Consider the following 24,881-nt stretch of genomic DNA (forward strand, 5'->3'; position numbering starts at 1 on the left):
TTCAAATAAGCAGAAAATTTAATAAAGTCCTACAGATGTTCATAGACCTAGGTGGAGCTCCAGAACTGTGGCATCTTGAGAGAAGCTGTTGCCTGGAAGTTGTTCTTCTGAGTCTCTGCTTCTGAAACCAGGAAGAAGAGAAACCTGCAGCTGAGCTTGAAGCCAAGGTCACAAAGAACCCGAACAAAATGATGACTTATGATGAGGCAGATTTTGGAAGCCCAGCAAGCTTGAGTTTGTGCTGTGTGACTTGAGGCAGTCCCTTCACCTCTCTGAGTTTGTTGCCTCATTCATGGAATAGACATAATAAGTGTCAACCTTTGGAATGTTGTGAGAATTAAGTGGGAAAGGGGGCACTGTGACTGGCATATAATCTGTGCGGTGATGGCTACTATCATTAGCTTGGGGTAAAATTATCCTGTTATCTAAACACGGAAGCTGCCACGTTCCTGGTAGATACGATTCTAAGAAGGTTTCTATATGCAGAGAAATTGCCCACTGTTTTCACATTTTTCGTGGGGTGTCTGTAATTCCAGCTGCAGCGGTTGGAACATGATTACTTCTGTTCTTTGATGGTCCCTAATCACAGTCCAGACAGGCTAATGTTTTTAAATAATTTTACTCAACTCTAACGGAAGAGAGAAAGAAGGTCAATCCAGAAAATACAAAGAGCATCACTATTTGACACTTCTAAGGTTTAGGTTACAACTTGCTAGCTTCACAGGTTGCTGGGGATGCTTTCTACCTGTGCTCAGCCTTTCTCTACCTGACAGGTGACTTCACATTTCTGTCATAGAGGAGCCATCTACTGGATACCTTGGACATGTGCATCTTCCATGTGTGGAAAGTTGAGAGCAAGATCCAAACGTTAATGTCCCTCTAAGCAGTATTTCCCAAACTTCATTCACTGGCATATGACTATTTTCAGATTTTGCTGTATTCACATATCTCTGGCCCTATTATTTGCTAAAAAAAGTTACTTGATTTAAACAAAAATGTTAAGTAGATTTATTGAAAAGCAACTCTATGCCATTATTATAGATGGAAAACCATTTGAAATTTATAGAAAGGAATGGCACAGACTAATACAATGAAAACAAAACCTTGTTAATAAGTTCTAGCTATCATTATTGTCTGCTGAAGAATCTGAAGGCTTTGAATCTGAAGGCCGCTCTCTCATTCTTAAAAAAGGGAAATTAGAATTAGATGTTCAAGATAAATAACACCAAAGCAATGCTTTCTCTTGACCTAATCAGAATGATTCATAAATCTGAAAGGACTGACTTTATCATGTGTGAGTCTGATCTATGTAATAGTGTGTCTGAGGGCTACCAAAAATCCTTCTCCATCTATACTTTGGGAAATCCTGCATTAGAGTAGTGGTTCACACTTTAATGTGCATCAGAAACACCAAAGGAGCTTATTAAACATGTAGATTCCAGGGTCACACCCTCAGAAATTCCAGATCAGTACACCGATGTTCATAACAACACTATTCACAATAGCTACAAGGTGGAAGCAACCCAAATGTCCATTGATGGATGAAGGGAAGACACAAAATGTGGTCTATACATACAATGGAATATTATTCAGCCTTAAAAAGGAAGGAAATTCTGACATATTCTACTACACAGATGAATCTCGGGGACATTATATAAGGGACCTAAAGTAGTCAAATTTATAGAGACTCAAAGTAGAATTGTGGTTGCTAGGGGCTGGGGGAGTGAGGAGTTTTTCTTTTTTTGGCTGCATTGGGTCTTTATTGCTGTGTGTGGGCTTTAGTTGCAGCGAGCGGGGGCAACTCTTCGTTGCAGTGTGTGGGCTTATTGCGCTGGCTTCTCTTGTTGTGGAACATGGGCTCTAGGTGCACAGGCTTCAGTAGTTGTGGCACAGGGGCTCAGTAGTTGTGGCTTGCAGGCTCTAGAGTGCAGGCTCAATAGTTGTGGCACACGGACTTAGTTGCTCCGTGGCATGTGGGATCCTCCCGGACCAGGGATCGAACCCATATCCCTCGCATCGGCAGGTGGATTCTCAACCACTGCGCCACCAGGGAAGTCCCAAGTGGGGAGTTTTTGTTTAATGAGTACAGAGTTTTAGTTTTGCAAGATAAAAAGAGTTCTGGAGACTGGTTGTACAACAATGTGAATGTACTTAATACCACTCAACGTTATACTTAAAAATGGTTAAGATGATGAATTTTATGTTTTGTGTATTGGGTTGGTCAAAATGTTCGTTCAGGTTTTTCCATAAGATGTTATGGAAAAACCCAAAGGAACTCTTTGGCCAACCCATATTTTCCACAATTTAAAAAATTTTAAAAGCAGAAACTTTCTAGAGCAGTGAGTTTTGAGTGGCGTTTGGAAATTTACATATTTTAACAATTGCTGCAGATAAACATCTTTTCATGCTTATTTGCCATCTGTATATCACTTCAATGAAATGTCTCTTCACGTCTTTTGTCCATTTTCTAATTGAATTGTTTTTTAATTATTTTATTTTATATTTATTTATTTGGCTGCATTGGGTCTTCATTGCTGTGAGCAGGCTTCCTCTAGTTGCGGCGAGTGAGGGCTACTCTTCATTGCGGTGCACGGGCTTCTCACTGCAGTGGCTTCTCTTGCGGAGCATGGTCTCTAGGCGTGCAGGCTCAGTAGTTGTGGCGCATGGGCTTAGTTGCTCTGCGGCATGTGGGATCTTCCCAGACCAGGGCTCGAACCGGTGTCCCCTGCATTGGCAGGCGGATTCTTAACCACTGTGCCACCAGGGAAGCCCGCTGAATTGTTTTTTTACTGTTGAGTCCTGGGATTTTTTAAATATAATCTACATCTGAGTCCATTGTGAAATATATGGCTTACAAATATCATTCTGCCAGTCTGTAACTTGTCTTTTAATCTTCCTAATAAGGTTTTCAGAGAGCAAAAGTTTTAATATTAAAGAAGTCCAATTTATCGGTATTTTTTATAGAACATACCTTTGGTGTAATGTCTAAGAATTCTTTTTTTAAAGACTTTTTTTTTTTTTTTTTGGAGACGTTTTAGGTTTACAACAAAATTTAGGGGAAAGTAGAGAGATTCCTCATATATCCCCTGCCTCCACACATGCATAGCCTCCCCCATTATCAATATCACTCACTAGAATGGCACTTTTTTTTTTTTAACTAAGGATGAATCTGTATCGGCACATCATAATCACCCCAAATTCACAGTTTACCTTAGGGTTTACTTTTGGTGGTGTACGTTCTATCTGTTTGGACAAATATATACTGACTTAATAGCCATCATTATAATACCATACAGAGTATTTTCACTGCTCTAAAAATCCTCTGCTATCTGCCTATTCATCTTCCCACCCACCCACTCTGCCCAGCAACCACTGATCTTTTTATTGTCTGCATAGTTTTGCCTTTTCCATATGTCGTATAGTTGGAATCATACAGTATATCACCTTTCGTGGCTTCTTTCACTTAGCAATATGCATTTAAGATTCCTCCATGTCTTTTCATGTTGCAATAGCTCATTTCTTTTTAGTGCTGAATAATATTCTGTTGTCTGGATGTACCACAGTTTATTTATCTATTCACCTACAGAAGGACATCTTGTCTGCTTCCAAGTTTTGGCAATTATGAAAAAAGCTGTTATAAACTCTGTGCACAGGTTTTTGTGTAGACATACATTTTCAACTACTTTAGGTAAATACCAAGAAACATGGTAAACTTATGTTTAGTTTTGTAAGATACTGCCAAACTGTCTTCCAGAGTGGATATACCATTTTGTATTCCCACCAGGAATGAATGAGGGTTCCTGTTGCTCCATATTCTTGTCAGCATTTGATGTTGTCAGTGTTCTGGATTTTGGCCTATATTCTAATAAGTATCTCATTGTTTTAATTTGCATTTCCCTGATGACATATGATGTGAAGCATCCTTTCATATGCTTTTCTGTATAATTTCTTTGGTGAGGTATCTGTTGAGGTCTTTGGCCCATTTTTTAATTGAGTTGTTTGTTTTCTTTTTTAAAATTTATTTTATTCAAGTCTAGTTGATATACAATGTTGTTAATTTCTGCTGTACAGCAAAGTGATTCAGTTAACATACATAGAATGGAGTTGTTTTTCTTTTTTTTAAGATTATTTATTTATTTATTTATTTAATTTATTTTTGGCTGCATCGGGTCTTAGTTGCAGCACGCGGGCTCTTTGTTGTGGTGCGTGGGCTTCTCTCTAGTTGTGGCATGAGGGTTTTCTCTTCTCTAGTTGTGGCGCACAGGCTCCAGAGTGCATGGGCTCTGTAGTTTGTGGCATGCAGGCTCTAGTTGAGGCACGCGAGCTCAGTAGTTGTGGCATGCAGGCTTAGTTGCCCCTCAGCATGTGGGATCTTAGTTCCCTGACCAGGGATCGAACCCACGTCCCCTGCATTGTGAGGCGGATTCTTTACCACAGGACCACCAGGGAAGTCCCTGTTTGTTTTCTTATTGTTGAATTTTAAGAGTTCTTTGTATATTTTGGATAACAGTCCTTTATCAGATGTGTCTTTTGCAAATATATTCTGCCAGTCTATGGCTTGTCCTCTTATTCTCTTTATATTGTCTTTGACAGAGCAAAATTTTTTAATTTTAATAAAATCCAGCTTATCAATTATTTCTTTTATTGATCATGTCTTTGGTGTATTATCTTAAAAGACATCACCATACCCAAGATCATTTAGGTTTTCTCCTATGTTATCTTCTAGGAGTTTTATAATTTTACATTTTACACTTAGATCTATGATCCATTATGAGTTAATTTTTATGAAGGGTGTAAGTTCTGGGTCTAGATTCATTTTTTTTTTGCATGTGGGTGTCCAGTAAGAGATTTTCTTTGCTCCATGGTATTGCCTTTGCTTCTTTGTCAAAGATTAGTTGACTATATTTTTGTGGGTCTATTTCTTGGCTCTCTATTTTATTCCCTTGATCTGTCTATTCTTTTGCCAATACCACACTGCCTTGATTATTTTAGCTTTATAGTAAGTCTTGAAGTCATGTAGTGTAAATCTTCCAGCTTTGTTCTTCTCCTTCGATACTGTGTTAGGTATTCTGGTTTTTTTGCCTCTCACTATAAACCTTAGAATTAGTTTGTCGAAATCCGTAAACTTAACTTGCTAGGATTTTAATTGGGATTGCACTGAATCAGTGGATCAAGTTGGGAAGAACTGATACGCTGATAATATTGAGTCTTCAGATCCATGAATATGGAATAACTCTCCATTTATTTAGTTCTTTTTTAAATTTCATTCATCAGCGTTTTCTATTTTTCCTTATCTAAATCTTGTACATATTTTGTTAGATTTATACCTAAGTATTTCATTTTTAGGGACACTAATGTAAATGGCATTATGTTTTTAATTTCAAATCCATTTGTTCACTGTTGGTATATACAAAATAAATTGACTTCTGTATATTAACCTTGTATCCTGCAAATTTGCTATAATTGCTTATTAGTTCCAGGAGGTTTTTGTCAATTCTCTTGGATTTTGTAGAAAACACAGATGATCATCTTATCTGTGAATAAGAGTGTTTTAAGTTCTTCCTTCCCAATGAATGTATCTTTTATTTCCTTTTCTTGACTTACTGCATTTGGAAGGACTTCCAGTACAATGTTGAAAAGGAGTGGCAAGAGGGGACATCCTTGCCTTGTCCCTGATCTTAGTGGAAAGCTTCAAATTCTCACCATTTAGTATGAAGTTAGCTGTAGATTTTCTTGTAGATGGCCTTTATTAAGATTAGGCAGTCCCCCTCTATTCTTACTTTACTGGGAATTTTAATTGTAAATGGGTGCTGGATCTTGGCAAATGCTTTCTTTGCATCTATTAATGGGTGATCGTGTGATTTTTCTTATCTAGTCTGTTGATGTGATGGATAACATTAATTGATTTTTGAATGTTGAACTAGTCTTGCATACCTGGGATAAATTCCACTTGGTCGGGGTATGTAATTCTTTTTATGCGTTGTTGGATTTGATTTGCTAATATTTTGTTGAGGATTTTTGCTTCTCTGTTCAGGAGAGCTATTGGCCTGTAGTTTTCTTTTCTTATAATGTTTTGTTCTGGTTTTGGTGTTAGGGTAATGCTGGCCTCATAGAATGAGTTAGGAAGTATTCCCCTTGCTTCTATCCTCTGAAAGTGATTGTAGAGAATTGGTATTCCTTAAATGTTTGGTAGAATTTACCAGTGAACCCATCTGGGCCTGGTGATTTCTGTTTTGAAAGGTTATTAATTATTGATTCAATTTCTTTAATAGATATAGGCTTTTTCAGATTGTTTCTTCTTGTGTGAGTTTTGGCAGATTGTATCTTTCAAGGATTGGTCCTTTTCATTTAGAGTATCAAATTTGTGGGCATAAATTAGTTCATAGCATTCCTTATTATCTTTTTAATGTCCATGGTATCTGTAGTGATGTCCCCTCTTTCATTTCTGATATTGGTATTGATATAATGGATTAATATATACCATATCTGTTACTGTTTTCTATTTTTTTGCCCTTGCTCTTTTTCCCATTTTTGTCTCCCACTCTTTTTCTACCTTTCTTTACTATGTTGAATTTTCCAGTCCATGAATGCAGAATATCTGTTCATTTATTTAAATCTTTGATCTATTTCATCAGCATTTTATCATTTTTAGCATACAAATCCTATACCTGTTTTATTAGATTTATGCCTAAGTATTTAATTTTATTTGAGCAATTGTAAATGGTATTGTATTTTTAATTTTAGTTTTTATGTATCTGTTTCTACTACAAAGAAATAGTGAGTTTTGTGTGCTTATCTTGTGTCTTAGGACTTGGTGATCTCACTTGCAAGATCTAGGAGTTTTTGTTTTGTTTTTATAGATTCCTTGGGATTTTCTATGTAGATCATCATGTTATCTGCATACAGAGACAGTTTTATTTCCACTATTCCAATCCATATGCCATTTCTTTTCTTACCTTCCTTTGCTGGCTGAAATTTCCAGCACTATGTTGACTAAGAGTGGTAAGTGTGGACATTCTTTTTCCCTAATGTTAGGGAGAAAGTTTTTAGCCTTTCACTGTTCAGTATGATTTTAGGTGGAGGTTTTTTGTCTATGTTCCTTATCAAGTTAAGGAAGTTCCCCTCTATTCACAGTATTTCTGAGTTGCTTTTTTTTTTTTTAATCCCAAATGGGTGTTGGATCTTGTCAGACACTGACATTACCTGTTACTGGATAGAACATAATGGAGAATGGAGGATACAACAAAATTACCAAAAGAGTGCCTGAAGAAGATCTCAGAGCAAGACCCTTGTTCTTCCCTTTATGGTTAGCATGGTCTGCAACCAGTGTGGCTTCCAATTCATAGAGTAGAAATGGCTTAGGCCAATGGGCCCTGGATTGTGCATGTTTTAGTTGTGATCTATTTGAGGTCACAGGAGATCTAGAATTTTGCACATGGGCTAAGAACATTGACTAGGGAGCTAAAGAGGGGCCACCATGCCAGGGATCGAAGTAAATGTGTTGCAGTGAATGCTGTGGAGTGGCTGTGCAAGATGTGGTCCAGAGGGAGTTGCAGCCAGACTCAGAGGACTGGCCATGTGAGCAAGAGCCCAGATGAGTGCCATGTTATCAGTGGGAACTACTGAGCCTTGACTGTTGTGAAGGAATGGTTTACAAGTCATACCAGTCAAGAGAATGCAGTCACATCAATATGGCAAATCCAAGAAGTCCTCTCCTGTCAAGAGGTCTCCTCCTTCTCTGCCCTTCCCCAGTCTGGCATCTGGGTGTAGGAGAAAGCTTCTTAGTTCTCATGCCTGTAGGAAATAAAAGAGCCCTGAAAGGGAATTTGGATTTTAAATGATTATCCCCCCAAACAAGACTGTTTTAAAATCAGTAACGATGAGTAACCTGTAATTGGCAAGCTTGCGTTCTTTTCCTCTACCGTCAGTGAGAATATGGGTTCCAGAGTATGAAGTTATAGGACAGATTGCTTTACACATCTGAGTTCTGGTAAGTAAATTTTGACAGTTAATTCTCTTCATGTAAAATAAATGTTTCCTCCAACACTAATGACTAGAGCTTATAACATTCCAATTCATCCAAGCTTTCCAAACAATTATTACCAAGGACTCCATAAACCAATGTACTCCAAAACTATATTTTGTACCAGTTGCTTCTGACCTTTGGAACCCATTGCAGAGAATACTTATGCTAAAGACCATTTTCTTAGCTCATCAAGGTCTGATTAGTCACCTGGTAAAAGAGGTACTAGGAAAACTGAAATAAAAAATATCTTGTGTTCTTTCCTTTCCTGATAAGTGCAAGTCACTCAGATGGCCCTAGACTGTACAGAATGGCTAATAGGTTGTCTTTGGCCATTTTAAAGATGTAAGGAGGCCTTTTCTGAAATATCTTCCTGAGGGTAAAATTGGTTACAGCAGTACTGAGAATATTAGGGGACCATGTTCCACTAGTACATCTTGCAAGATGAACTTGGCCTTCCCTGAGACCCTTGTTCATAATCACTAACCCCAATTAATAAATACACACCTTTGGGGTCTCTTTCATTAGAGTGATATTATACCATTACTAGTTATGAGAATTTTTAAATATGCACCTCTTCATTTACTGTGTGCAAGATTTACGTACGGTATAGGATGGATGTGAGAAGTATGGGATCTAACTCCATGAAAAACAACTTAAAAACATGACAGTAATATCACAGTTTGCAGATGACATGATACTATACATAGAGAATCCTAAAGATGCTACCAGAAAACTACTAGAGCTAATGAATAAATTTGATAAAGTAGCAGGATACAAAATTAACGCACAGAAATTTCTTGCATTCCTATACACTAACGACGAAAAATCTGAAAGAGAAATTAAGGAAACACTCCCATTTACCATTGCAACAAAAAGAATAAAATACCTAGGAATCAACCTACCTAAGGAGACAAAAGACCTGTATGTAGAAAACTATAAGACACTGATGAAAGAAATTAAAAATGATACAAACAGATGGAGAGATATACCGTGTTTTTGGATTGGAAGAATCAACATTGTGAAAATGACTATACTACCCAAAGCAATCTACAGATCCAAAGCAATCCCTATCAAACTAGCAATGACATTTTTCACAGAACTAGAACAAAAAATTTCACAATTTGTATGGAAACACAGCAGACCCCAAATAGCCAAGGCAATCTTGAGAAAGAAAAATGGAGCTGGAGGAATCAGGCTCCCTGACTTCAGACTATACTACAAAGCTACAGTCATCAAGACAGTATGGTAGTGGCACAAAAACAGAAATATAGATCAACGGAACAGGATACAAAGCCCAGAGATAAACCCACGTATATATGGTCACCTTATCTTTGATAAAGGAGGCAAGAATATACAATGGAGAAAAGACAGCCTCTTCAATAAGTGGTGCTGGGAAAACTAGACAGCTACATGTAAAACAATGAAATTAGAACACTTCCTAAAACCACACACAAAAATAAACTCAAAATGGATTAAAGACCTAAATGTAAGGCCAGACACTATAAAACTCTTAGAGGAAAACATAGGCAGAACACTCTGACATAAATCACAGCAAGATCCTTTTTGACCCACCTCCTAGAGAAATGGAAATAAAAACAAAAATAAACAAATGGGACGTAATGAAACTTAAAAGCTTTTGCACAGCAAAGGAAACCATAAACAAGACGAAAAGACAACCCTCAGAATGGGAGAAAATATTTGCAAACAAAGCAACTGACAAAAGATTCATCTCCAAAATATACAAGCTGCTCATGCAGCTCAATATCAAAAAAACAAACAACCCAATCCAAAAATGGGCAGAATATCTAAATAGACATTTCTCCAAAGAAGATATACAGATTGCCAACAAACACATGAAAGGATGCTCTACATCACTAATCATTAGAGAAAGGCAAATCAAAACTACAATGAGGGATCACATCACACCAGTCAGAATGGCCATCATCAAAAAATCTACAAACAGTAAATGCTGGAGAGGGTGCGGAGAAAAGGGAACCCTCTTGCACTGTTGGTGGGAATGTAAATTGATACAGCCACTATGGAGAATACTATGGAGGTTCCTTGAAAAACTAAAAATAGAACTACCATATGACCCAGCAATCCCACTACATATACCCTGAGAAAACCATAGTTCAAAAAGAGACATGTACCACAATGTTCCTTGCAGCACTATTTACAATAGCCAGGACATGGAAGCTACCTAAGTGTCCATCAACAAATGAATGGATAAAGAATATGTGGCACATATATATAATGGAATATTACTCAGCCATAAGAAGAAACAAAATTGAATTATTTGTAGTGAGGTGGATGGACTTAGAATCTGTCATACAGAGTGAAGTAAGTCAGAAAGAGAAAAACAAATACCATATGCTAACATGTATATATGGAATCTTAAAAAAAAAAAATTGTTCTGATGAGCCTAGGGGCAGGACAGGAATAAAGACGCAGACATAGAGAATGGACTTGAGGACATGGGGCGGGGGGAAGTGTAAGCTGGGACAAAGTGAGAAAGTAGCATTAACATATATACACTATGAAATGTAAAATAGATAGCTAGTGGGAAGCAGCTGCATAGCACAGGGAGATCAGGTCTGTGCTTTGTGACCACCTAGAGGGGTGGGAGAGGGAGGGTGGGAGGGAGATGCAAGAGGGAAGAGATATGGGGATAAATGTATACATATAGCTGATTCACTTTGTTATATAGCAGAAAGTAATACACCATTGTAAAGCAATTATACTCCAGTAAAGTTGTTAAAAAACAAACAAACATGACAGTACTAGAGCTACCTCCTTTTCTTATTGGCATAAGTCGATTGAGAGGGTTTAGACTGTGTTAAAAAAACAAAATTCAACTGAGTACATGTATTCAGTGATGCATAAATCAGGCAGCATCCCATATAGCAAATAGAAAGGTGCTCCCAGGAGCTGTACAAAATGAAAGACTTTTATAGGCAGAAGGGGGCAGGACAAGGAAGTTATACTAGCAAAGACTGATTGTTCACGGCAAGGTCACCTTTCTTTAGGGGTGACTGTGCTTTATCAGACATATAACCTCACTAGTGCTGACTAGGTAATTCCAGGTTGAGTGGTTTAAGATTCCATTCCTGGGAGAAGGGGAAACTGTAATTAAGTATCAAGTCTCGGTTTGGTGATGTGTGGTATAGTACCAATGACTCCATTTTGGGCCTGTTGTCTTGTTTTTAACAAATGAGATCTTTTAAGTTCACTGTGAAGAAAACGTCTTCCTTTTGTTTGAAAAGTCTGAAGGTCGAATCTACATTAGAAATGGCAACCCGTGCTTAACCTGCTCATAGCACTTTTGAGAGAATGTGCCCTACACAGGCCACACTCTATACCAGTGATCTTCTCTCCATATTCCTGTTCCAGCTTTCTTATGATTACTATTTACATGATGTATCTTTTTCTAAACTTTTACTTTTAATCTATATGTGTCTTGATAATAAAAGTGAATTTCTTATTGAAACATAGTGTTAGGTCTTACAGTCTGACAATCTCTGCCCTTTAATTGGGGTGTTTAGACTATTTACATTTGATGTAGTTATTGAGTTGATTGGATTCAAATCTACCATCTTGCTATTTGCTCTCTATTGTCTAAACTGTTTTTTATTTTATTTTTCTCTTCTTTTGGATTGAGTAGTTTTTAATATTCCATTTAATATTAACTTGGCTAATTAGCTATGTCTTTTTGTGTGTGGTGAGGTGAGAAGTAGAGCAGGAGGATTGCTCTAGGTACAATATGTGTCCCAACTTATCACAGACTACATTCAAATGAAACTATACCCACTTTTCATATAATATGTAAATCTTAGAAGCACATGTTTCTGTTTTCCCCCTCCTATCCTTTGTGCTACAGCTGCTACACATCTTACTTTTACATAGGTTATTAACCCTACCATATACTGTTATTGTTTTTCCTTTAAACAATTAATTACTTTAAGATAAATTTTTACAAGAGAAAAAATTTTTATTTACTTACATATATACCATCTCCAGGGCTCTTCATTCCTTTGTGTACATCTAAGTTTCCATGTTGTATTATTTTGCTTTCACCTGAAAGACTTTAACATTTCTTCAAGTTCAGGTATACTGGTGATAAATTCTCTCAGTTTTTGTCTGTCTGAAAATTTTTATTTTTTCTTCATTTTTGAAAAATATTTTTGCTCAGTATAGAATTCTAGATTGGTGGGTTTTTGTTTTTAATTTCAGCAGTTTAAGGATGTTATTTCATTCACTTATGGCTTGAATAATTTCTGAAGAGAAGTCTAGGGATTTTAATTTTTGTTTCTCTGTATGAGATTTGCTCTTCTGTGATAATCATATGATTTTTCTTTTTTAATTTGTTACTATGGCAAATTATACTGCTTGACTTTCTAATATTAAACTAAGTTTGCATTGCCATGATAAATCCCACTTGGTCTTGATGTATTATCCTTTTATATTTTGTTGCATTCAATTCACTAAAATTTTGTTCATAATTTTTGCATCTATGTTCATGAGACATATAGACTTGTGGCTTTTTGTTTTGTTTTGCTTTTTTTCTTGCAATGTCTTTGTCTGGTTTTGGTATCAGAGTAACACTGGCTTCAAATAATAAATTTGGAGGTATTCCATCTTTAATTTTCTGGAAATATTTATGTAGAATTAGTATTATTTCTTCCTTAAATGCTTGGTTGAGTTTCACCAATGAAGCCACCTGGGCTTGGGGCTTCTTTGTGAGATGGTTTTTAACTACAAAATATGCTTCCTTAATAGATATAGTGCTATTCAGGTTATCTATTTCTTTATGAGTGAGTTTTGGTAGTTTAAGTCTTTAAAGGAATTTGTCCACTTAATCAAAGTTACCAAATTTATAAGTATAAAGTTGTTCAAAATATTCCTTTCTTCTTACTATTTTAATATCTGTAGAATCTGTAGTGATGTCACCTCTTTCTTTCCTGATATTGGTCATTTGTGTCTTCTCTCTTTGGGGAGCTGGAGCCCTAGTTCTGTTACCACCCCTGTCACTTACTAGTTGTCTAACCAGTTGCATAAACTCCCAGGGCTTCAGCTTTTACATCTGTAAATTAAGAGAGTGGGGCTCTGTAAAGTCTCTTCCACTTCTGATAGTCAATAAGTCTGATCTGTCTGTCTAGAGATTTATCTACTTTATTAATCTACTTGTAGAACCAGTTTTTTATTTCATACATTTCCTCTATTGTTTTTCTATTTTTTATTTCAATACTTCATGCATTAATCTTTATTTTTTGCTTTGGGCTTCATTTCCTTTTCTTATTCTATTTTCTTAAGGTGGGTGCAAGGTCATTAATTTAAGATCTTTTTTCTCCTCTAATATAGGCATTTAATGCTATAAAGTTTCCACTAACTACTGCTTTAGTGACATGCCACAGATGATATGTTGCTTTTTCATTTTCATTCAGTTGAAAATACTTTCTAATTTCCCTTTTGATTTCTTCTTTGACTCATGGGTTACTTAGAACTGTTCTATTTTGTTTCCAAATATTTGTGCATTTTCTCATTTTTTTAATTGAACCCCTGATATTTTAAATTTTATGTTGCTGAGTGCTGCATTTTGTTATATTGCTTTAACGAATGCTGGCCTTTTTTTAAATAGGCACATAAATTACTTTGTGATCCTTTTGATCCTCGTTTGATCTCTTGAGACTTGTGTTTAAGCACTTTGAGAGTAAAGTCGCCTTTTCTCTAGGACTAGTTTAGTCCACTATGCAGGCATTACCCTTCTGGTCTCTGTTGAAAAATCCAAATATTCTGGAGATGTCTATACTCTGGTTTCTGGGAGCTTGAACAACTCCTAGCACTGTGTGAGCTCTGGGAATTGTTCAGCTTTCCCCTCCCTAGTAGCTATTCTTTCCCTGACAGATTTTCTTTGCTTGACCTTCTGAAGTGCAGATTACTATTTGACCAAAGACTCGAGGGGGATTCTATGCAGATTTCTGGATGTCTTTCTCTGCATACCTACTCCTCCCTTGTAGTCTACCCTGCAAATTCTAGCTATCTAGGTTTCCCTGAGCATCCACCTCTGCCTCCTCAACTTAGTGAGACAACTGAACTCTGTTTCAGTTTTCCTTCCCTGTGCTGCAGTTTAGAAATCACTTCCAGATAGAAAGACAAACTGATTGTAGAGTTCAACTTCTTTGTTTCTCTTCTCTTTGGAATCACAGTCCTGAGCGTCCTGTTATCTAACGTCTGAAAACAGTTGTTTCATATATTTCATCAGGTTTTTTTAGTTGTTTTCAGCAGAAGGCTAATTCTAGCCTATGCTGCTTCCTCATGCTGGAAATAGAAGTCTTATCCTCTCTTGGTAATGCTATTGATTATAAAGTTAATCCTCAGTCACCTTCATGATATCTTACTTTAATTTTAGTATTTGTGACATTATATACTTCAAGCAGGCAGTGCATGGAAAGGACCCAGGGCTTGGGAGCTGGAGCCCTGGTTCTGGGACCATCCCTACCACTTACTAGTTATCAAATCAGTTGCATAAATTCCTGGGTATCAGCTTCCCCATCTGTAAACTAAGATGGTGGAACTCTCCAAGGTCACTTCCAATTTTGAAATTCAATGAAAGAGAGAATGTATGAGAGAGCAGGCAACAGAAGCAAGCAGAGCTACAATCCTGCAGCCTGTGGAACGAAAACCACATTCACAGAAAGATAGACAAAATAAAAAGGCAGAGGGCTATGTACCAGATGAAGAAACAAGATAAGACCCCAGAAAAACAATGAAATGAAGTGGAGATAAGCAACCTTCCAGAAAAGGAATTCAGAGTAATGATAGTGAAGATGATCCAGAACCTTGGAATAAGCATGGAGGCAAAGATTGAGAAGATGCAAGAAATGTTTAACAAAGACCTAGAAGAATTAAAGAACAAACAAACAGAGATGAACAATACAATAACTGAAATGAAAACTACACTAGAAGGAATCAATAGCAGAATAACTGAGGCAGAAGAACGGGTAAGTGACCTGGAAGACAGATTCGTAGAATTCACTGCCACGGAACAGAATAAAAAAAAAGAATGAAAAGAAATGAAGACAGCCTAAGAGACCCCTGGGACAATATTAAACATAACAATATTCACATTATAGGGGTCCCAGAAGGAGAAGAGAGAGAGAAAGTTTGCGAGAAAATATTTGAAGAGATTATAGTCAAAAACTTCCCTAACATGGGAAAGGAAACAGCCACCCAAGTCGAGGAAAGGCAGAGAGTCCCAGGCAGGATAAACCCAAGGAGAAACACACCGAGACACATAGTAATCAAATTGACAAACACTAAAGACAAAGAAAAATTATTAAAAGCAAAAGGGAAAAATAACGACAAATAACATACAAGGGAACTCCCATAAGGTTAACAGCTGATTTCTCAGCAGAAACTTTACAAGCCAGATGGGACTGGCATGATACATTTAAAGTGATGAAAGGGAAGAACCTTCAATCAAGATTACTCTACCCACCAAGGATCTCATTCAGATTTGATGGAGAGATCAAAAGCTTTACAGACAAGCAAAAGCTAAGAGAATTCAGCATCACCAAACCAGCTCTACAACAAATGCTAAAGAACTTCTCTAAGTGGGAAACACAAGAGAAGAAAAGGACCTAGAAAAACAAACCCAAAACAATTAAGAAAATCGTAATAGGAACATACATATCGATAATTACCTTAAATGTGAATGGATTAAATGCTCCAACCAAAAGACATAGACTGGCTGAATGGATACAAAAACAAGACCCATATATATGCTGTCTACAAGAGAGCCACTTCAGACCCAGGGACACATACAGACTGAAAGTGAGGGGATGGAAAAAGATACTCCATGCAAATAGAAATCAAAAGAAAGCTGGAGTAGCAATTCTCATATCAGATAAAATAGACTTTAAAATAAAGACTATTACAAGAGACAAAGAAGGACACTATGTAATGACCAAGGGATCAATCCAAGAAGAAGATATAACAATTATAAATATATATACACTGAACATAGGAGCACCTTAATACATAAGGCAAATGCTAACAGCTATAAAAGAGGAAATCGACAGTAACACAATAATAGTGGGGAATTTTAACACCTCACTTACACCAATGGACAGATCATCTAGACAGAAAATAAATAAGGAAACACAGCTTTAAATGACACAATACACCAGATAGATTTAATTGACATTTATAGGACATTCCATCCAAAAACAGCAGATTACACGTTCTTCTCAAGTGCACACAGAACATTCTCCAGGATAGATCACATCTTGGGTCACAAATCAAGCCTCGGTAAATTTAAGAAAATTGAAATCATATCAAGCATCTTTTCTGACCACAACGCTATGAGATTAGAAATCAATTACAGGGAAAAAATGTAAAAAACACAACATATGGAGGCTAAACAATATGTTACTAAATAACCAAGAGATCACTGAAGAAATCAAAGAGGAAATCAAAAAATACCTAGAGACAAATGACAATGAAAACACGATGCCCCAAAACCTATGGGATGCAGCAAAAGCAGTTTTAAGAGGGAAGTTTATAGCAATACAATCCTACCTCAAGAAACAAGAAAAATCTCAAATAAAAAATCTAACCTTACACCTAAAGGAACTAGAGAAAGAAGAACAAACAAAACCCAAAGTTAGTAGAAGGAAAGAAATCATAAAGATCAGAGCAGAAATAAATGAAATAGAAACAAAACAATAGCAAAGATCAATAAAACTAAAAGCTTGTTCTTTGAGAAGATAAACAAAATTGATAAACCATTAGCCACACTCATCAAGAAAAAGAGAGAGAGGACTCAAATCAATAGAATTAGAAATGAAAAAAGAAAAGTTACAATGGACACTGCAGAAATACAAAGCATCCTGAGACTACTACAAGCAACTCTATGCCAATAAAATGGACAACCTGGAAGAAATGGACAAATTCTTAGAAAGGTATAACCTTCCAAGACTGAACCAGGAAGAAATAGAAAATGTGAACAGACCAATCACCAGTAATGAAATTGAAACTGTGATTAAAAATCTTCCAACAAACAAAAGTCCAGGACCAGATGGCTTCACAGTTGAATTCTATCAAACATTTAGAGAAGAGCTAACACCCATCCTTCTCAAACTCTTTCAAAAAATTGCAGAGGAAGGAACACTCCCAAACTCATTCTACGAGGCCACCACCACCCTGATACCAAAACCAGGCAAGGATGCTACAAAAAAAGAAAATTACAGACCAATATCACTGATGAATATAGATGCAAAAATCCTCAACAGAATACTAGCAAACAGAATCCAACAACACATTAAAAGGATCATACACCATGATCAAGTGGGATTTACCCCAGGGATGCAAGGATTCTTCAATATATGCAAATCAATCGATGTAATACACCATATTAATAAATTGAAGAATAAAAACCATATGATCATCTCAATAGATGCAGAAAAAGCTTTTGAAAAAGTTCAACACCCATTTATGATATAAACTCTCCAGAAAGTGGGCATAGAGGGAACGTACCTCAACATAATAAAGACCATATATGACAAACCCACAGCAAACATCATTCTCAATGGTGAAAAACTGAAAGCATTTCCTCTAACATCAGGAACAAGACAAGGAGGTCCACTCTCGCCACTCTTGTTCCATATAGTTATGGAAGTCCTAGCCACGGCAATCAGAGAAGAAAAAGAAATAAAAGGAATCCAAATTGGAAAAGAAGAAGTAAAACTGGCACTGTTTGCAGATGACATAATACTATATAGAGAGAATCCTAAAGATGCCACCAGAAAACTACTAGAGCTTATCAATGAATTTGGTAAAGTTGCAGGACGCAGAATTAATGCACAGAAATCTCTTGCATTCCTATACATTAACAGTGAAGGATCAGAAAGAGAAATTAAGGAAACAATCCCATTCACCATTGCAACAAAAAGAATAAAATACCTAGGAATAAACCTACCTAAGGAGGTAAAAGACCTGTACTCAGAAAACTATAAGACACTTATGAAAGAAATCAAAGGTGATACAAACAGATGGAGAGATATACCATGTTGTTGGACTGGAAGAATCAATATTGTGAAAATGACTATGCTACCCAAAGCAATCTACAGATTCAATGCAATCCCTCTCAAATTACCAATGGCATTTTTTGCAGAACTAGAACAAAAAATCTTAAAATTTGTATGGAGACACAAAAGATCCCGAGTAGCCAAAGCAATTTTGAGGGGAAAAAAAAGGAGCTGGAGGAATCAGACTCCCTGACTTCATACTATACTACAAAGCTACAGTCATCAAGTCAATATGGTACTGGCACAAAAACAGAAATATAGATCAATGGAATAGGATAGAAAGCCCAGAGATAAACCCACACATCTATGGTCAACTAATCTATGACAAAGGAGGCAAGGATATACAATGGAGAAAAGACAGTCTCTTCAATAATTGGTGCTGGGGAAACTGGACAGCCATATGTAAAAGAATGAAATTAGAACACTTCCTAACACCATACACAAAAATAAACTCAAAATGGATTAAAGACCTAAATATAAGACCAGACACTATAAAACTCTTAGAGGAAAACATAGGCAGAACACTCTTTGACATAAATCACAGCAAGATCTTTTTTGACCCACCTCCTAGAGTGATGGAAATAAAAACAAAAATAAACAAATGGGACCTAATGAGACTTAAAACCTTTTGCACAGCAAAGGAAACCATAAACAAGACAAAAAGATTACCCTCAGAATGGGAGAAATATTTGCAAATGAAGCAACTGACAAAGGATTAATCTCCAAAATGTACAAGCAGCTCATGCAGCTCAATATCAAAAAAACAAACAACCCAATCCAAAAATGGGCAGAAGACCTAAATAGACATTTCTCCAAAGAAGACATACGGATGGCCAAGAAGCACATGAAAAGATGCTCAACATCACTAATTATTAGAGAAATGCAAATGAAAACTACAATGAGGTATCACCTCACACCAGTTAGAATGGGCATCATCAGAATATTTACAAACAACAAATGCTGGAGAGGGTATGGAGAAAAGAGAACCCTCTTTCACTGTTGGTGGGAATGTAAATTGATACAGCCACTATGGAGAACAGTATGGACATTCCTTAAAAAACTAAAAATAGAATTACCGTATGACCCAACAATCCCACTACTGGGCATATACCCAGAGAAAACCATAATTCAAAAAGATACATGCACCTCAATGTTCATTGCAGCACTGTTTACAATAGCCAGGTCATGGAAGCAACCTAAATGCCCATCGACAGACGAATGGATAAAGAAGTTGTGGTACATATATACAATGGAATATTACTCAGCCATAAAAAAGGAGCAAAATTGGGTCATTTGTAGAGACGTGGATGGATCTAGAGTCTGTCATACAGAGTGAAGTAAGTCAGAAAGAGAAAAACAAATATCATATATTAACGCATATATGTGGAATCTAGAAAAATGGTACAGATGAACCAGTTTGCAAGGCAGAAATAGAGACACAGATGTAGAGAACAAACGTATGGACACCAAGGGGGAAAGTGGGGAGGTGGGGGTGGTGGTGGGATGAATTGGGTGATTGGGATTGACATGTATACACTAACATGTATAAAACAGATAAGTAATAAGAATCTGCTGTGTAAAAACAAAATTAAATTAAAATTTTAAAAAAACCAACCGAAATTTAAGAAAAAAAGAGAGAGCGAATGTATGAATCCTATTCTTGTTCAGTATCCTTTAGGAATACTTGCATTTCTGATCACTCCATTTCCTTTTTAAAAGATAAGAAAAAATATGGTAGTATTTAGAGAAATGAAAATAGAAAAATCAAGAGGTGGGAGTGGCTTGTTAGTGTGAAGTGCCTGAAGAAAATTAAGATCTTTATTTGGGACAAATTAAGGTGAAAACAGCATGATCAAGATCAATCATTTTGTGCAGGTGTCCAAAGAGTGAACAGTGAATTGAAAAAGACTCCCTTCCAGTCGCTGTTTATGCAGGAAATCTGGCACAGTCCTCAGGGTATGACACACAAGAGAGAAATTATATTAGGAAAGAATTTAGAAGTCTCAAAACAAAGTCAGTGAACTCAAGTGCCAAGCACATGATATCGCTGGTGTCACAGAGAAAAGAGGTCAGTTCATTACCTTATAGAGCTGTTGAACCCATACATTTTATGTGGCTGAGCAGTTTCCTCCGGGAGATGGTTTGCTCATCAGAGGTTTAGATCCTGTATCTTTTGAAAACAAGTGTAACTAGCATATTGAAATACCACACCTCATAATTCAGTAAAAATGCAATCATTTTTCTCCCACTGTCCTTTTACAATTTAGTCTCTGGGATAATAGCTCCTGCTCCTGCATGAATACTCTAGCAACCCATAATTTCCTGCTAATTCTTAGGTAATAGATGATCTATGGTCACGAAGTTACAAACATTATCCAGACGCAAAAAACTTAGGAAATCCAGTTCTGGGTGATACTCAAAACTTTGAACTTAAGTTGCTGTTAAATCTCCTTTTTTCTCTCTCCAACCTCACTTCTCCGAGCTTGGGCTGACTTCAGGATAGAAGCCTGCAGTGACATAGAGGGTAGTGGTCCTTCCATCTCTCTGCCTCCTATTTCTAGTCCTCCCCTTCCATCTTGAGCTGTTATTTAAACCCTACCAGGTCCAGTGGGACTAGTGGAGACAGGGAGAGGCAACACACAGGGCAGCTCTTACTTGAACCAGTACTCTCATCGCTTGGTCTCAATCTGGTCTAGCAGATGCCTTTTTCCCTTGAGATGTCATTTTCCTGGAGTCCTCAGAGCTTTCTCACTGTTTCTCTTTCTCCTACAATTCTCTTGTCCCTACAGGATGCTTCTCTTATTTCTCTGTTCTGATTGTCACTTGTGACTCCTTCCTCGGCCCCTAGACACACAGTAGTGCATCTCCAAGCTCCTCCAGGTGGCTCTATTGGACAGAATCTAAGATTCTGTCTTAGGGCCCACGGCTTTTCCAAGGAACACTCATACATCCCTTGCCTGGGACTGATGTGGGTCCCAAGGCAGCAGCACTATCCTGGTTCTGGCTCTAAAACAGTCAGTATAGATTCCCACCTGATAGGAGTTCGACTCCAGCCAGTGTCAATTTCAGCTTTCTCAGGAGTGAATTGGGTACCAGCCTCTAAGTCTCTCAGCCTTAGGAAACACTTCCACTGCTCTCTGAGGGATTTTCTCCCCCTGTCTCAGGATTAGAGGGTTGCACCTCCTCCCAACTCCCTGAGTACAGGAGGACATGCAACATAATATCCCTCCCCACCAAGGAATCTTTTCTCTGATCTCTTTTATCTACGTTCTCTGACCCTTCTTCTATGTCCTCGATGTAGCTGAGAAACCCAAGAGTGGCTTGAAGGTTCTTGAGGCCATTTACTTTCAAAATCTTCATAACATGGTTTGGCACCTTTGTTTGGAATTTTACATCTATTATGTTTTGTCGTCTGGTGGAAACTTCAGTTTTAAGATCATATTACACAAGTAATAAACAAACATGATTCACGGGCCAATCCAGTGGTGTAACATCTGTCTTTACTAAACATTTTGATTTCTGAGTGTTGTTACTGTGTTAAAAAAAATCAGGGGAGACAACTCTCCAAAGAGTCTTATTTAATCCTTGACCAGCTATGTTATTTAGCACTTCTTAACTAGAGCTGTAGGCGTATGGAGTTCATAAAATAATTTGGAATGAAATACTGTACTGAATGAATATTTTTTATGTGGTAGTAGATGGATCCCCAAGGGCATCACGTGTCTTGCCTGCTGAGACCTTTTCCAGCACAAGAAAGTGGTGAGCCCACCATTCTCTGGCTGTACAAGAGGGCAGGAAAGTGGCTTTGCAATAGTGAGACACTAGGAGACAAATTCTCCCAAATTAACTCCCTCACCAGCTGACCACTCTAAACCCAGACTTCATAGGCACCATAGTAACATGTTTCTGTGAAGTTTGAAGGGAGAAAGGATACCCTTACAGGGTTGCTTGAGTCCAAAGCAGAGAGAGAAGGGAAATAAATACCAGCCTTGGGTCCAGATGTGGCATAACCAGATTGTGTGTGCTGCCGGCTGGCCCTGACCTTTGGAGTTAAGATTGAGAGCCAGAAAGACTGTGTGTTGTAGGGATTTTTCCCTTTTTGTTTGCTTGTATAACACTAGGGAGGGAAATAGTTGAGTAAAATCCAAGCGTTTCTTTTATTTCACTTCTCTGGAGACCTCAGTCATGGAATTGGAAGGACTTGCTTGATGCTTGATTTGTTAAAGCAGTGACTCCCTAAGCTGGTGTCTCCCTGCCTTTTTAAACCTGCACCTTTGGTGAGCATGAAAGTTTCTCACCTCCTTGAAGAGGCTGATTTTCTCCCTCCTCCCCACCTTGCCACCTCCTTGAGATTCACATGCTTTGGGGAGTTATGGCAGCAGAGATGTCATCAAGCTGTACTTTCTATAGTTTCCATTACAAGAACAATAGGCATGTGTTGGCTTTCCAAACATATAAGCATGTATTATATAATTGAATGCACTTTTTCACTTGACATTGCACTTTTCATGCTAACAGATCACCGTTTGTACAAAGTGTCCTGTGATTTCAGAAGGCTCACAGATCTGCTGAAGGCCACGTATGAAAACTCCCAAGGGGGCTATTTCTCTTCATCCTAGATGACTCAGTCATGGCCACCTCAAGGGCTCTTTTCTCCATCCTGTTGGAGTCTTTATCTCTGTTGGAATCAGTTTTAGAGCTCTAAGTGGACTTAGAGATCATCTAGTCCCATCCTGCATTTTATAGAAACGGATGTCCAAAGAGTTTAAGCAACTTTCCCAAAGTTACACCCCTATGTTTACACTGCAGATCCTGAGCAACTACTCAGGTTGCTGAATTCCCTGCTCATCTTTATTTTTACTGTATTGTCAATTGCTTGAATCTTCTGTACTTTATCCCATCCCTTTAAAAGATACCAACCAATACTACAAAACAAACAAATGCCGATGTGGCAAACTCTGCAAAATACTTCATGTTCTTCTGTATATACTAACATCAAGCTTCCTTTACTTTATAGTGCCTCCGAGGCTGAGAAAATACTTATTTGCTATGAACCCATATTTTAGCCAAGTATTTTAAATGATACAGAAGAAAAAATACATAACCCCTAATTTCTCATAGTTTAAAATTAATTGGGGAGACAAATGTGGTTCATATTCAGCTTGTGGCCAACCTGTGATCTCTGGAAACTTTTTTTTTTTTTTTTTTTTACAATGTTGTGTTTAATTCCTGCTGTACAGCAAAGTGATGGAACCTTTTTAAATGCATTTGTAATTTCCAACCCTCCACCCTTACTCTGTAACTTATTCTTCCTTGAATTCTTCTGTAGTTCATCCATATCAAGAATAATCTGTGAGATTGGAAGGAATATAGGCGAATTCACAGGGCGTTTATTGCTAAATGTAGTTACTAATAATATAAAAGCTCATCCAACGATGAAACATAGCTAGTGTCATTTTTTTCTAGATGGGGAAACAGGCTCAGCAAGACTACGTGACTAGTTCAGGGTTGCTCAGCTAGTGGTAGAAGGAGCAGAGTCTTGCAGCCAAAGTGGCTGCTTGTCAGAGCCCACAAGCCCCCTTTCAGCCAAGAAAGCAAGAGTAGAATAAAGTAGGGAAAAGCAAATAAAGCAAAGTAGGCTTGTTGAAAATTACAGTTTTGTCACAGTGAGGTTATGAGCACATCAAACTAGCTGACTGTGAAAAGCTTTTGAACATGCCTGCTGTTCTGTGTGCTCTTCCTAAAGCTGTGTGAAGTTTTATGTGAGCAGGGCCCTTATCATGGTGGAGGAGGGATTTACAGAGGTGAATAATGGCTAGACAGGGCTCTCAAGATATCTGTGTTGAATTCTCCTTTTATTTATCTAAGAACTGGGCCTGAGCTGGGGTAAATGCATGAGAGACATTAAGTCTCAGCACCTTCGGAGAAAAAAAGGAATTTAGCATCCACAGTTGTCATCTAAAAGCAGTTCCCAGGTCACAGAGTCTTGGAAAATGGGATAATGAGACTGCAGGTTTCTTTGGAGGAGAAAGTTGTTTGATAGGAGCCATGCTCTTGTCAGACTCAGGCAGTGTTTACAGAGGGTGAACCTGGAAATCTTCTTGCTTGCTCAGGGCACTCTTGTCCCTAAGCTTTTCCCTATAAATCACCAGTGCATGGTGGGATCGTGTCACCTTTTGTATTTTTCCTTGGAGATGGAGGAAGGAGCAGTAGGGATTCGATAAATCCATCCATATGTAAATGAAAATTGTTTTGTTCAGTTGGGATGTGTCCATATTGTTTAGCCCCAAGGATATGCAAAATAAAACTTTTTAAAGTTTTCAAGCAAGAAAAAGAGGAACATGTGAGAAAAAGATAAAAAACATACATTCTTCTTTTGACTTGCACTTTGATGGAGGATGAAAGCAATAGACCATCCCCAAAGAAGTAATCCTAGTTTAAAAAAACCCATGGTTCTCAAAAGCCTGGCATTGCATGTTTGTTATATTTGTTCCTATTTTGTTTGTAAAAGGTTTTAAAGGCATATGATGTAATGAAGTAAATGTTATTTTGCAGTTGAAAATTAAAGAGTTCTTTTGTATTTTAGGTCTTACAGGAATTCTCAGGCACAGTGAGAACTGGAGTGTGTATGTATTATGGGGAAGGCAGTGAGGAAGATGAGGGGAGAACATTACAGCTCCTTCCTGAAGATAATTATAAGCCATAATCCCTCAATATATATATATTTTTTGCTTCCTCTGGTTTGAGATAAAAATAGATTTTTCCCAAAA

The 24,881-nt window shown here is 37.4% G+C and overlaps 1 protein-coding gene and 1 long non-coding RNA gene across 3 annotated transcripts in view; one reads left to right on the top strand and one right to left on the bottom strand.

The window, feature by feature from the left end:
- LVRN (laeverin) overlaps positions 1–24,881 on the top strand; it is a 164,618-nt gene that overhangs the window by 86,930 nt on the left and 52,807 nt on the right. The window lies entirely within an intron of this gene.
- Positions 1–24,881, bottom strand: LOC309622552. The gene is made up of 2 exons (XR_014240967.1): positions 7,665–24,881; positions 1–121 (listed from the first exon to the last, which is right to left on the bottom strand). It is a non-coding gene; the product is annotated as an uncharacterized lncRNA (long non-coding RNA).

Source organism: Balaenoptera borealis (assembly GCF_965194805.1).
Source record: "Balaenoptera borealis genome assembly, chromosome: 2".
Classification (NCBI taxonomy): domain Eukaryota; kingdom Metazoa; phylum Chordata; class Mammalia; order Artiodactyla; family Balaenopteridae; genus Balaenoptera; species Balaenoptera borealis.